Source organism: Arachis hypogaea, chromosome 19, assembly GCF_003086295.3.
Source record: "Arachis hypogaea cultivar Tifrunner chromosome 19, arahy.Tifrunner.gnm2.J5K5, whole genome shotgun sequence".
NCBI lineage: Eukaryota > Viridiplantae > Streptophyta > Magnoliopsida > Fabales > Fabaceae > Arachis > Arachis hypogaea.
The window spans coordinates 64,818,005-64,831,022 of record NC_092054.1 but is presented as its reverse complement, the minus strand read 5'-3'; positions in this window follow the sequence as shown (position 1 = coordinate 64,831,022).

The following is a 13,018-nucleotide window of genomic DNA, read 5'->3' as shown; positions in this document are numbered from 1 at the left end:
TATATTTTGTAGAATTAAATTAAATATATAAAATAAAGTTAAATTTAAAAGATATTTTATTTTAAATAATTTGTAGTACAAAAAATTTGGATATTAGAGTTATATGTACAAAATGACATTTTTATTTGGTAGTTTGATTTTTGCATTTGTTTTAGTTGATGAACTTAGTCTTCTTATGTGGCGTCCGTATTTTTTTTTTATTGGTTGTTGTTAGAGTTGTTACTTTCTTTTTTCTGTGTAGGTTCTTGTAAAGACATGTTCTTTATGAATTGTTGAGTTTTATGTATTTTTTATTGTGGTGTTTGTTCCATCTTTGCAAGTATGTTCTTCCGAATATGTGTCTTGAATTTATATATTTTTTTTCTTCTTAATCTCTTGATGGTATGCGATCATCTAATGATATTAGTGTTGGCGAAGGTAGTTCCTATAATCAATGAATAATTTAAATTAGAAATAAAACTGATGTCTAAAATAACTGAAATAAGTGATTTTTTTTAGTATTACCTGTTTTGTTTGTTGTAATAAGTGTTGAGGTTCAGTGTTTTTTGTTGGAACAAATGTCTTGCTAAGAGTGTATTGTTTAGAACTTTTTTTAAGATTAAAATTATTTATATTGACTTTAAATATAAGTGAGGTTGTACAAATTTTTCAATTGGGGTGGTGTTTCAATGTCATTACTTTTCTGGAGTGCCATTAGATTTGAAACAGTTGTATTCAACAATTTTTTTTACTTCGTCATCAAATAGTACAAAAGTTGTTGTACTATTTTGATCTGAAACCTTTAATTGAATTTCAAACCTAAAATAAGTATTGAGTTAGTAACTAATAATTTGATAGATGAGATTATGAAAAATATATAGAGTTACTTTATTGTTGGATAATGTGGTGTTTGATTATATGTGTCACAAATATAGTTATCTCCTTTTTCATATACTTTCTTCTTACACTTTTCACATTCAACGTAATTATCTCCATTGTGTAAGTTTGAGGTTGTGTGTAGTTCGGAAATAATTTTTTTGTGCTAAATTTGATGTTATTTGAAAAAATAGTAATAAAAGACTTATATAAGTAGTTCAAATAGTATGGAATTTGAATATTTGTAACGTAAAATTTATTATGATTAATAATATTATTATGACATTTGCAATATAGATGTTTATTACATTGAATGAGTTATTTATAGAAATTAATAAATTAATTATTAGAATTATAAATTTATTGTATTGTTTACAATGATAAGATATAACAAATATAGAAATATGGATTTGATGTCTTTGTAAGTTACAAATTTAGTTAGATGCTATTAATTTTTAGTTATTGTCGTTGGTAATTATTGTATTGTTTTTTGTATATTTTTTTTTACTGTTTTAGAAATAATAGATGATTTGGCAAAAATTGAGTGGTTGATTCTAAAATTTTGCCAAATAAGCAATGTTGCTGACATGGCATTAGTAGGAGAAGAAAAATATCTTAAAAGTAATATGGGTAAACTTATGTATCTATTTTTATATATTAAAAATAGATTATTGTTTTACAATATGTATAGTATTTCATTTTTGTTTTTTAGTCCAAGTATTATATAGGAATTCTCTTTACTCGCATCCTTTAGAGGCTCACATTAATGTATCTCTAGAAAAGAAGCTGAGTGACAATGTCAATAGTGAAAACAGATGAGGCATAATGGTCCACCATGACTACAAGGTGTTTCTGTTTGGAAGACAACAAAAATACAAGAAACTAGCACACATGATTACAATCACTTAGTAATAGATAGGATTTTTTTTAAATAAATAAAGTTTATTTATCAAAGTATACCATTTGTAATTTTACCAAAATGCATTTTATCTCTTATCTTATTTACAGTGTAAACGAAATAAGAGTACACATACTTCGTTTACACTATAAATGAGATAAGGCACGAAACAATGTGGCTGTATCACGTTTGTACACGTGGTTTGTAATAGCTTTATCTTGTTTACAGTATAAACAAGATATGTGTACTCTTATTTCGTTTAAATTGTAAATGAGAAAAGAGCGGAGGAAGCCTATATATATGTATTTCATCCACAACACTTTTCTAGTCCTTATCGCATCCATTTCTTCAACTTTTTTTCCCCACTTTTATCTTTTTCTAATCAAATTTTCGAGTTACTATGAGGTTATGGCGCACGTCGATGCAAACGATGCGGACATCAACCCATTGAACGTGAGATGACATATCGCTGGAGCAGTCGACTTTGAGGTTGGTGTTGTTTTTTGTTTTATGTTTATGTTACATACATGTATAGTCATACTTAGGGTACTTTTATAGAAGTAGTATGCAGTATATGATACATGCTTCGGAGGACAATTGGGGCATTCTAAGGCAAAAGGGTAGAATGAAAATTTCATAAAATTTCACACTTCCAAAGAGCTCCATCACTAGAGCAAGTGGAAAGAAACTCAAGGAGAGCTTTGAAAACTTGGCAGCACTTATACATGAGGAGTTACATCAAGTTCTAACCAAGGGAGAAATGACAAGGCCCATTGGGCTAAGTTAGGACAGCAAGAAACCTAATAATGCTTTTCAAATTAAGTGGGAGGCATAATTTATTATTAATTTTCGAATTTTTAGGCCTTTGTTTTGCGGTTGGAGTTTGTTAGAAGATTTGATTTACTTCTGATTTGCTTAGTATTATTTTTAGGAAATTTAAATTTAAATCAAATATGATATAATCTAATAAGATTTGTTTTGATTTAAATTAGTTTTCTTATCTTTAGGAGATTTAAATTAAGTTATTTTATCTTATCTTTTAGTTAGTTTGTTAGGAGTCTATTTAAATACCTTTGGTGAGATAATTTAGATAACTTTTGATGATAAAATTTTTAGTCGCTTTATGCACGTTTTAATTGTGTGATTAAGTGAGGTGAGTGATTTGTTTCGCTTATTGCATGAAGAAGATTAATGGATCCAACGTAAGGTGAACTTGCATGGTGGTTTCTTCAACATCAGCCCTCTGATATAGGTTGTCAAAGACAAGTTCTTTGAAGATCTAGTAAGAAATTCCTTCCGGTAACCTAGGTTGCTAAGAACAGGTATTTTAGAGGTCTAGTAGAAAAATTCTTATCTATCTTTTATGTTTTCGCTGTTTCTTTAGGGGGTGTATTTCTTTATGCCAATAATCTTTTTTTTTTGTGTCATTCTTTTCTTATCCCCCTTCCAACCCTTCCACTGGGACTTTAATACTTTGTCTTTATTAAACTATCCAGGTTTAATTACTCTGTTGGTCCCTATAGTTTCACCAAATTTTTAATTAGGTCCCTATACTTTTTTTTCTTTCAATTGGATTCTTACACCGCTTTTAATTTTGTAATTACGTCATTTTCATGTTAAAAATGTTAAAATTAACATAATATTTTTACCAAAATACATGCGGTCAAAAATTTAATTAACTTTTTAATTATAAATACTTTCAATTTGCGAAGAAATATTCAGTTAACTCTAATATTTTTTACACTAGGAAGGACTTAATTACAAAATTAAAGCAGTGTAAGGACCTAATTGAGAGGAAAAAAAGTATAGGGACCTAATTAAAAATTTGGTGAAACTATAGAGACCAATAGAGTAATTAAACCAACTATCTAATCCCCCAATAACCTTCTTATTATCTTGTATCAGTAACAGGTTGTAGGTAAATTTTTATTTATCTGCACGTTCCAGGATTCTTGTTTAGTCTCTTACTTTAAAGTTAAAAAAAAAAACAAAATCTATTATTTAAATTCTGTTACTGCAATTTCTATATATTAATGTCACTATGTCAGCATCTGGAAAAAAAATGCAAAAAAAAAGAAAAGAAATTTCAATTTGTTTTAAGCTTTTTTTACCTTTTCGAATTTTCTTTGGATTCCAATTAGGATTCAATGTTTTTAGTTTCTGTCATCTTAGTATCACTTATTGTTTTTCTTCCTTTGTCACATACTTTGGTTGTCTTCTTATCAAGTTGAACATCTCTATCATTCAGATTATCTTAGTTTTGGTGTCTCAATTCCTCATTTTCTGAAGTGCAACTTGTTAAAGCAATCCAAAAGTAGAAAAAGGCAAGAATGGTGAGCTCAATAGAGGATAAAAGCCACATATTGAGTGTAAACACGAGTGTCCTACTCCGAGTAATACATGTGAGAAGAGTGCTGTGAAGTCTTTTCTTTCATAGGTTCCTTAGTGATGACTGACGACGAAGCAACCCCAATCCACAACTGACGTTCCGTCTCAACACAATCACTCGCGTACTAAAAAGGATTGAACAATGTCTCGATGACTTGACTTCAAGACTTAGTTCTTTATCCCCTAGCCGACGAGCGCAGTCCCGAGAATCTATTCATAATCATTCTCCGCAGTCTGCGGAGGAGGCTACACCCAGTGGGAGGCATAATTTATTATAAATTTTTGAATTTTTTAGGCCTTTGTTTTAGTTTGTTTTGCGGTTGGAATTTGTTTGAAGATTTGATTTACTTCTGATTTGCTTAGTAGTATTTTTAGGAATTTAAATTTAAATCAAATCTGATCTAATCCAATAAAATCAGTTTTGATTTAAATTAGTTATTTTATCTTTAAGAGATTTAAATTAAGTTATCTTATCTTTTAGTTAGTTTGTTAGGGGCCTATTTAAACACTTTTGGTTAGATAGTTTAGATTAATTTTGATGAATAAAGTTTTAAGTTTTTTGATGCACGTTTTTATTGTGTGATTAAGTGAGGTGAGTGATTTGCTTCGCTTGTTGCATGAAGAATATTGAAGGATCCAACCTAAGGTGAACATGGGTGGTGGTTTCTTCAACTTCAGCCCTGTTAGGGAATCCCTTCCAGTGGCCTAGGTTGCTAAGAACAGGTATCTTAGAGGTCTAGTAGAAAAATCTTTATCTATCTTTTATTTTTCGCTGTGTCTTTAGGGTGTGTTTCTTTATGCCAATAATTTTTTTTTTGTGTCATTCTTTTCTTATCCCCCTTCCAACCCTTCCGTTGGGACTTTAATGCTTTGTCTTTATTAAACTCTCTAATCCCACAATAACCTTATCAGTATATGTTAGGCGAATGAATATATTGTTAGCAATGATTTTAACTGATAGGGTATGATTTTAGACATATTTGAGATGGATTTGTTTGTTAAATATTTAATTAGGTTTATTTTTCTTTAAATTAAGTTATTAAGTATATGTTTATTAACTTAGTTAATAATTATTTAACTAAATATTTTTTAGTTAACTTAATTAAGTAACAAGATGTTAATGTTTCTAGTTATTAAATATTTAAGTAAATGGTTTTTTTTAAATTTGTTATTAGATATTTACTTGTTAGATATTTAAGTAAATGTTTTTACTTAATGTACGTTATGAAGGAGATGAAAAATGAATGTTGTTATTAATTATTTAACTAAATATTTCTATTTAAATTACAATATATAGACGTTTATTAATTTAGTTATTTTATTATTTAAGTAAATATTTTTATTTAAATTAATTTAAAGGGTAAATATTTGTCGTTATTTGTTAAAATAGTTTCTTGTGAAATTCTTATAGCTTGATAAGCTTACACATTTTTTATTTTGATTTTTTTTATTATTTACCAGGGACCTTGCTACTTCTTTCTAGAAGAGTGAGTTACACATTCCCACCAACGCACGCCACTGTCTCCTACCTGAGGTAGGCTGCCTTCAGCGACGCGGTGCCAATTAGGGATTTCATGTTTGACAACTCCCTGATCATGGTATTTGTGGAGCGCTGGAGTCTTGAGAGCCATACTTTCCACCTGCCTTGGGGTGAGTACACTATCACCCTGCAGGACGTCACGTACCACCTCGGGTTATGTGTAAGAACCGAGCCTAATTAACCGCCTAATTAGATAATTAAATGGCCCAAAATAGAAACCAAAAATTTAGAACAAGAATTTGAGGATTTAAGTATGATTTTTGGACTCAGTAGATTTTTCTGAGTCAGAAAATGTATTTTCTGCGAAAAACTGAGAAAAACCGTAAACTGGCAGCCGAACCGGTTTAAGTCTGCCCGGTGCTATGTGAGAAAAATTTAAAACAGTCAAAAACCTTAGAAAAATATTAGAAATAGAAAACCGGGCGTTAATTTTAAAGGTTTGGCCCAAAGTTAGACCAAACGGAATAAAAACGCTAACGGGTTAGACTGGGCCCAAATTGAGCCCAAGCCCAACATATAAATAGGTTCATAAGTGAACTCATTCAGCACTACACTCACTTAAACACAACACACACAGCTGAAAGTAAAGACGGAGAAGGGAGAAGAAGAAGCACTATTCAGTTCTCACTTTAATCCGCGATATCTTGAGCTACGGTGCTCCGATTCGTGTGCCGTCAGCGGCTACGCGAAGCTCTTATCGAGCCCGTCACTTCTATCTAAGCTTTGTGGTAAGATTTTCGAATTTTCCTGCCCAGTTTGCGTGCCCTTGTGAAATTCGAATTTTTGGGTTTGGTTTTGAGTGAAATCTTGTGTTTTGGGTATTTAGGTACACTCTAGCACTTAATTGCTTGTGGTTTTGGCTTCCAAAACTATTGGGCAAGGTAAGAGCTCTTGAAACCCTTGTGAGATTATGATTAAATTGAGCCCTAGGTTGATTAGTGATGATTTGTGTGTATATAGCTTGATTATTGTGAGTTTGGAAGGCTTTGGAAGTTGTTGGTGCTTGTTGGAGTAGAATTGGAGGCTTGCTTGTTGTTGAAAGCTTATCTTGAGCTCAATTGGGTTTTTGGTGCATATTGAGGATCGGCCAAGGTATAGTTTCGATTTCCTCTATGTAGTATATAATATTCATGGACACTTAGGCTAGTGACCCATAGGATAGGTTGAATAAAAATGGTTGTTGAGTTGTTGAATGATGATGTATGATAATTTATGATGGGTTGATGAATTTGAGTAATTATGATGATTGATGATGATATGATGACGATGAATAGTTATGTGGATTGAAAAGTGAATGGTAATGATATATGTGATGTTGAGATTGATGAAATTGTAATGTGGTTGGAAAATGTGAATAAGGATTGATTATAATGTTATACATTTGATATTGAGATTGAGAATAATGAAATGTGAAGGAAAAATTAGTAAGAATGGTGCAATGTGTTATAAAGGGTAGATTTTGATGAAAAATGGAGTATGGAATGGTTTTAATTTGTTTTGGTTTGTTTGAGTTGTGAAAATTGGGAGATTGGTAATTAGTGAACTTTTGGTAAAAAATGAATTTTGGTGAACTTCGTCTGATCATTACTCATGCCTTTGTTTTCAAAATTTGTCGAAATTTTTTTAGCATTAAATTCCATTGAAAACTCTTCGAATTGATATAAAGTTTGCAAAATTTGGATTCTGTAAAGGGAGTTATGATCATTCAAGGTTTGGTGTCAAAAATCTGAAATTTTGCAAAGTTGCAGAATTTTGTGAATTCTGGTATGTGCGCACGCACAACCCTACAAAATTTTAAACTTGTGCGCACGCACAGTCTTGTGCGTACGCACACGTTGGGAAGGTCGGTCTGTTGAGGGCATTAGCATAACTTGTGCGAGCGAACAGAATTGTGAAATTTTGTACCTGTGCGTACGCACACCTCTATGCGTACGCACACTTTTTAAAACTTCTCCTGGGCGTGCGCGCGCACACCTCTGTGCGTACACACACGCCCTGTTTCTCAAATTTTAAATTTTGTTTTCAACTATTTCACCTTCCCAACAAGATTATAAGCTTCTATGACACCATTTTAAGTCTTTTGGATATAACTTTGGGTATGAGAACATGGGAAAGTACTTTAGAGATTTAGTTGATGTCATTTGAAAAATTAGAAAACGGAGGCTTAGGTTTTGGGTGTACTGAGGATGGTTTGACAGCATGTGAAGGTAGACTAGTATGTGAAATGAGAACTGATGAACTTTTGAGTTCGGAACAGAAATGTTGCATTGACAGTAGTTGAGATGAGTCGAGGACTCGGCATGGAAATGTTGATATGACAGTGGCTGAGATGAGTCGAGGACTCGAATATGAAATGATGAACCGTTGAGGTATTGAAAATGTTTTCTGAAACACCACTGAACTACTGTTTTATACTGAGAAATGATGAGACGCTATGCGCCCGGCAGGGACGGTGGTTAATCCCACTTATGTTGAGATGTGAGGTCTTTTGCAAGAGTATCCCGCTCGCATCCCTTCGGATCAATAGAGTGTGCAGGCACAAAATCCTGGACGGTGATCCGAGCACCATATCTCGGGGGTTCCCAATGATGATTCCGAAGGGAGACATCTCCATGGAGATGTGTCGGGTTGGCATTTGAACCGACAATGTGATATCACAGCCAGTTGGACAGGCATTCATCATATGCATTTTCTATCTGTTTGTATGCTTTATCTACTTGTAATGGTTTGCCTATTTGTATAACATGCCTAATTGCTTACTTGAATTACTTGTCTTATATGCTTCTACTTGTGTTTTACTTGCATTGTATATTATCTGTGTGTTCTACTGGGATTGAGGAGGTTCGGAAGGCAATGGTGATGGGATCGCATGGAGGATAGGTTGGTGAAGGCTGTGGGACAGCGGAGACTGATGGATTAGAGAATCCTTTAAGTTAGACTACCCATTTTAAACTGCTGAGGCTTTAAGTCGTTTTGAGGTCTAAATTATGCTTTATTGTTTTAGTATGCTTTAAGATAAATCTTGTGATGGATATGAAGTCCAGGATTGCCTCTGGCATCCTGGGTCTTATATCCTACATCACTGGGCACTGTTACCATACTGAGAACCTCCTGTTCTCATACCATATTTTTGTTTTGTTTTTCAAACGCAGGTCGCAACCCACCTCGGTGAGTTGCTTTGGATGGTGACAAAAGCGGAGGATCTGGATACTTTTGGAGTCTTTTGATTTATTTTGTATATATCTGTCACTTTTGTATCTTGCTTTTGCCTCGAGGCTCGTATTGAGAGGGAAAAACTATACAAGCTATTTTTAAACTGTCTGGTTTCTGTATGTCTGTATGTGGCTAGCTGGCTGAAACTCCGCGAGCTGTGGCTAGATTCTCATGATATTATACTATTATCTTTTGTTGTATTATATCTATATCTTGTGCTTTAAGTTAGAAGCTTCGTTAGTACGTTTTGCACTTTTCAAATCCTGTTTTTGACCCATATCCTTCATCGGGCTTCTAGATTATATTAATTCTTCTATATATATTATGTATGAGTTTTAGAACTGTCATAACCTTTGATTAACTTTTTCTTTACGACGCGATATAAGGCTTAGGCTAATTAGGGTGTTAAATTTAGTGGTATCAGAGTGGTTCGTCCTCGTGATTCTGAGGGATGGACCGATTGTGCTGCATTGCATACTCTGCGTGTCTTTTCTTTGATGCTATTAGGTTATCTACTTGATATTGCATAGAATGGTTGTTTGTGAGTGCCTGTTTGGGATAATTGAAGCACTAGGCTTTTGATATTGAGACTGATCACCTTTATATCGATTGTTTGGTGTAGACAGGAACCCTAATGGCCACCCGCGGATGAGGTCATACACGTTCTTGAGCCGAGAGTAGGAATGCCCAACCGGTGGATAACCATGCCGAATTCATAGTGGCAATGGCGAATCTTGCAAACACCATGGAAGCTAATGCTGCTGCAACTCTGCAAGCTGTGCAGAGATTAGGCGAACCGGCTGGGAATGGAAACGGGAATGGAGAAGGAAATACGAATGACAATGTTGAGGGAAACAGCGACAACATGGGAGGTGCTCCGATGACCTTGGCGACTTTTCTCAAGGTTCATCCGCCAAGCTTCAGAGGATCAACCAACCCTACAGAAGCAGACAACTGGTTCCAGGCCATGGAGCGTGCTTTACAGGCGCAGCATGTTCCAAACAACCAATATGTAGAATTTGTTGCTTATCAGCTTGCGGGAGAGGCCCAGCATTGGTGGCAAGCAGAGTGCCGCTTGTTACAGCTTCAGAATGCCGACGTTCCTTAGGATGTGTTCCAAACGGCCTTTGATAAACCACTATTTTATGGTTTATCTTGTGCTAAATTGAGTGGTTTTTATCAATCTTTTACACACTTATTCATATAATTTGCATGGTTTTACAAATCCTTCCCAATTTTGTTCTATAGTTGAAAACTTGCTTCCTAAGCCTTTAAATTGTGTATTTTTAATCCCTCTATATACCATTCGATGCCGTGATCTGTGTATTAAGTGTTTTCAGGCTATACAAGGCAGGAATGGCTTAGAGGATGGAGAGGAAGCTCGCAAAAATGGAAGGAACACAAGAAACGAAGGAGATGACCAGCGAGGATCGACGCGCACGCATGGCTCATGCGTGCGCGTGACTTGGAGTTTTTCACAGCGACGCGTACGCGTACCTGACGCGTATGCGTGACAACCGAAATTGCACAGCGATGCGTGCGCATAACTGACGCGTATGCGTGACATGCGAAGAGGACCATCGACGTGTACGCGTGACTGACGCGTACGCGTGACGTGCGCCACATGCAGAAATCGCAGAAGATGCTAAGGGCAATTTTGGGCTGGCTTTTGACCCAGTTCTCGGCCCAGAAACACAGACTAGAGCCAGGGGACAAGCAAAGACTCAAGACACATTCACTTTTACACAATTTTTAGTTTTTAGTTTTGGAATCTTAGAGAAAAAACACTTCTTCCTCTAGGGTTCTTCACCTTCATAGTTTTAGAGTTTTATGCTTTTGATTGGGATATTGAGAAGAGTTACTACCTCCGTTGAAGTTTCTATCATTCTAGTTTGTTTCCTTATTTCCTTATTCTTTTATCACCCATTTACCCTGTTCCGAATTACATATGAATATCTTTGATTTTGGAATTTATTAATGCGAGAATTATTTTTACATTTAATTTCATTATTGGCTTGAGTATCATCTTCCCTTGATTTATTATTTCAAAATTAGTTTTTATCAATTTAATTTTAGTTACCATGTCTCTTCTCTATTCCATTTACATGTCTGCAAAATTGGCATCCATGTCAATGGAGTAGGTTCTTAACTTGACTTTGGAGTTGATTAATAGGAGACCCTTGAGTTGGAATACTCAAGTGTTAATTTGCAATTGGAAGTTGTTGGTTAACTTTCTAGTCACTAATCCTTCCATAGGAGAGGATTAGGACTTGTGAATCAGAGTTGGCTCAATTACTTGACTTTTCTTTATCTGGTAATGGTTAACTAAGTAAAAATAATAACCTCTTACTATTACACTTGGGAAAAATTCAACAAGGATAGAACTTTCGATTAATCTTCTCCTGGTCAAGGCTTCTTTATTTCAATTACCCAAAATCTCTCGTTAATTTTCATTGCTTTAATTAATAATTATTTTATTTTCCCGTTCTCTAACTCTAAAATTTCTCAGAAAATTCCTGACCAATAAATTGCACTCTTTTGTCAACTCGTTGGGAGACGACCTGGGAATTCTACTCCCAGTAATTTATTCTTAATTTGTGTCAACTCTTTTTAAATTGATAAGCGGATTTTTTGTCGGTTAAGAACTGTACTTGCAATGCTATTTTCACTATAAATTCTTAATCAGCAATTTTCCGCCCGTCAGCCTTCTATAGGAAGTCTTTTCCTGAGTCTGCAAGGGAAGCAAAGGAGATGGAACTTATGCAGCTGAAGCAAGGTTCCTTGTGTGTGGCAGACTACACAGCAAATTTGAGGAGCTTTGTAGGTTTTCTCGGGTGTGTCAGGGTGCCCCGGAGACCTACGAGAGTTGGAAGTGTATCAAGTACCAGAGGGCTTAAAGGATAGCATTATGACTGCTGTGGCTCCTATGGAGATTCGTGTCTTCTCTGAGTTGGTGAACAAGGCGAGAGTGGTGGAAGAATATGCGAAAACGGTAGCTTCGTCCAAGGAAACTCACGAAGGAAGCTCTAGTTGGAGACGTGGCAAGTATTTTCATCCAAGGGGTCAGAGTTTCAAGAGAGGAGGATATGCGCCTCAAGGGCAAGGAGGCTTCAGAAAGAACACTCAAAATAAGTTTCAGTATGCCAAAGGGAGAGGAAATCAAAGTAAGATTTCTCTGGATTTGACTTGTGTGCGTTGTGGGCATTTTCATCCATATGACTCATGCAAGATTGGTTTAGGTGGTTGCTTCAACTATGGCTTGCCTAGTCACTTTGCGAGGGATTGCACTCGTGGGAAGAACCCAAATGCGGGTCAAAGTCAGCATCAGGGGCCAGTGTTTGCTGTGAACGCCAAGGATGCTTCTAAGGAGGATCCGTTGATGAGAGGTAACTGTTTAATTGGTGATAAAGTCTTGATTGCATTGTATGATACTGGAGCTTCGCATTCGTTTATTTTATTTGCTAAGGTTGAGGAACTAGGCTTGAAAGTGTCAGAGTCAGCATTGGATCTGCATGTACATACTCCGTATCAGACAGTTATGACTAAGTCAGGTTGTAGGCAAGTAGGTTTCAAGCTTGAGGGTAGAGTCTTTGTGCATGATTTGATCTGTTTACCAATGGTTGGGTTGGAGATAATTTTGAGATTTGATTGGTTGTTGAAGAACCGAGTTTTGTTTGATTACTTTGAGTGGTCAATTCGGTTTATCCCAGAAGGAGAAAGTAGAGCAGTGATAGCTGAGGGTTACTACCTGAACTCGGTAATGGTGCATTGTAGTGGGGAAAAGTGTCAGGGTTATATTCTGTTGGCTGCGAATACGTTAGGGGATAATCAGGAACTAGATCAAATTCTGGTAATTAGAGACTTTCTGGAGGTGTTCCCGGAAGATATTCCTGAATTTCCACCTCAAAAGGAAATTGAATTTGCGATTGAATTGGTGCTGGGAGCCGGACCAGTGTCGATTGCACCGTATAGGATGGCTTCGATAGAGCTGGCTGAATTAAAGACTCAGTTGGAAGAGCTTCTGAACAAGAGGTTCATTCGATCGAGTGTATCTCCGTGGGGAGCGCCAGTTTTATTGGGGAAGAAGAAGGATGGAGAAATGTGACTCTGTGTGGATTACTGAC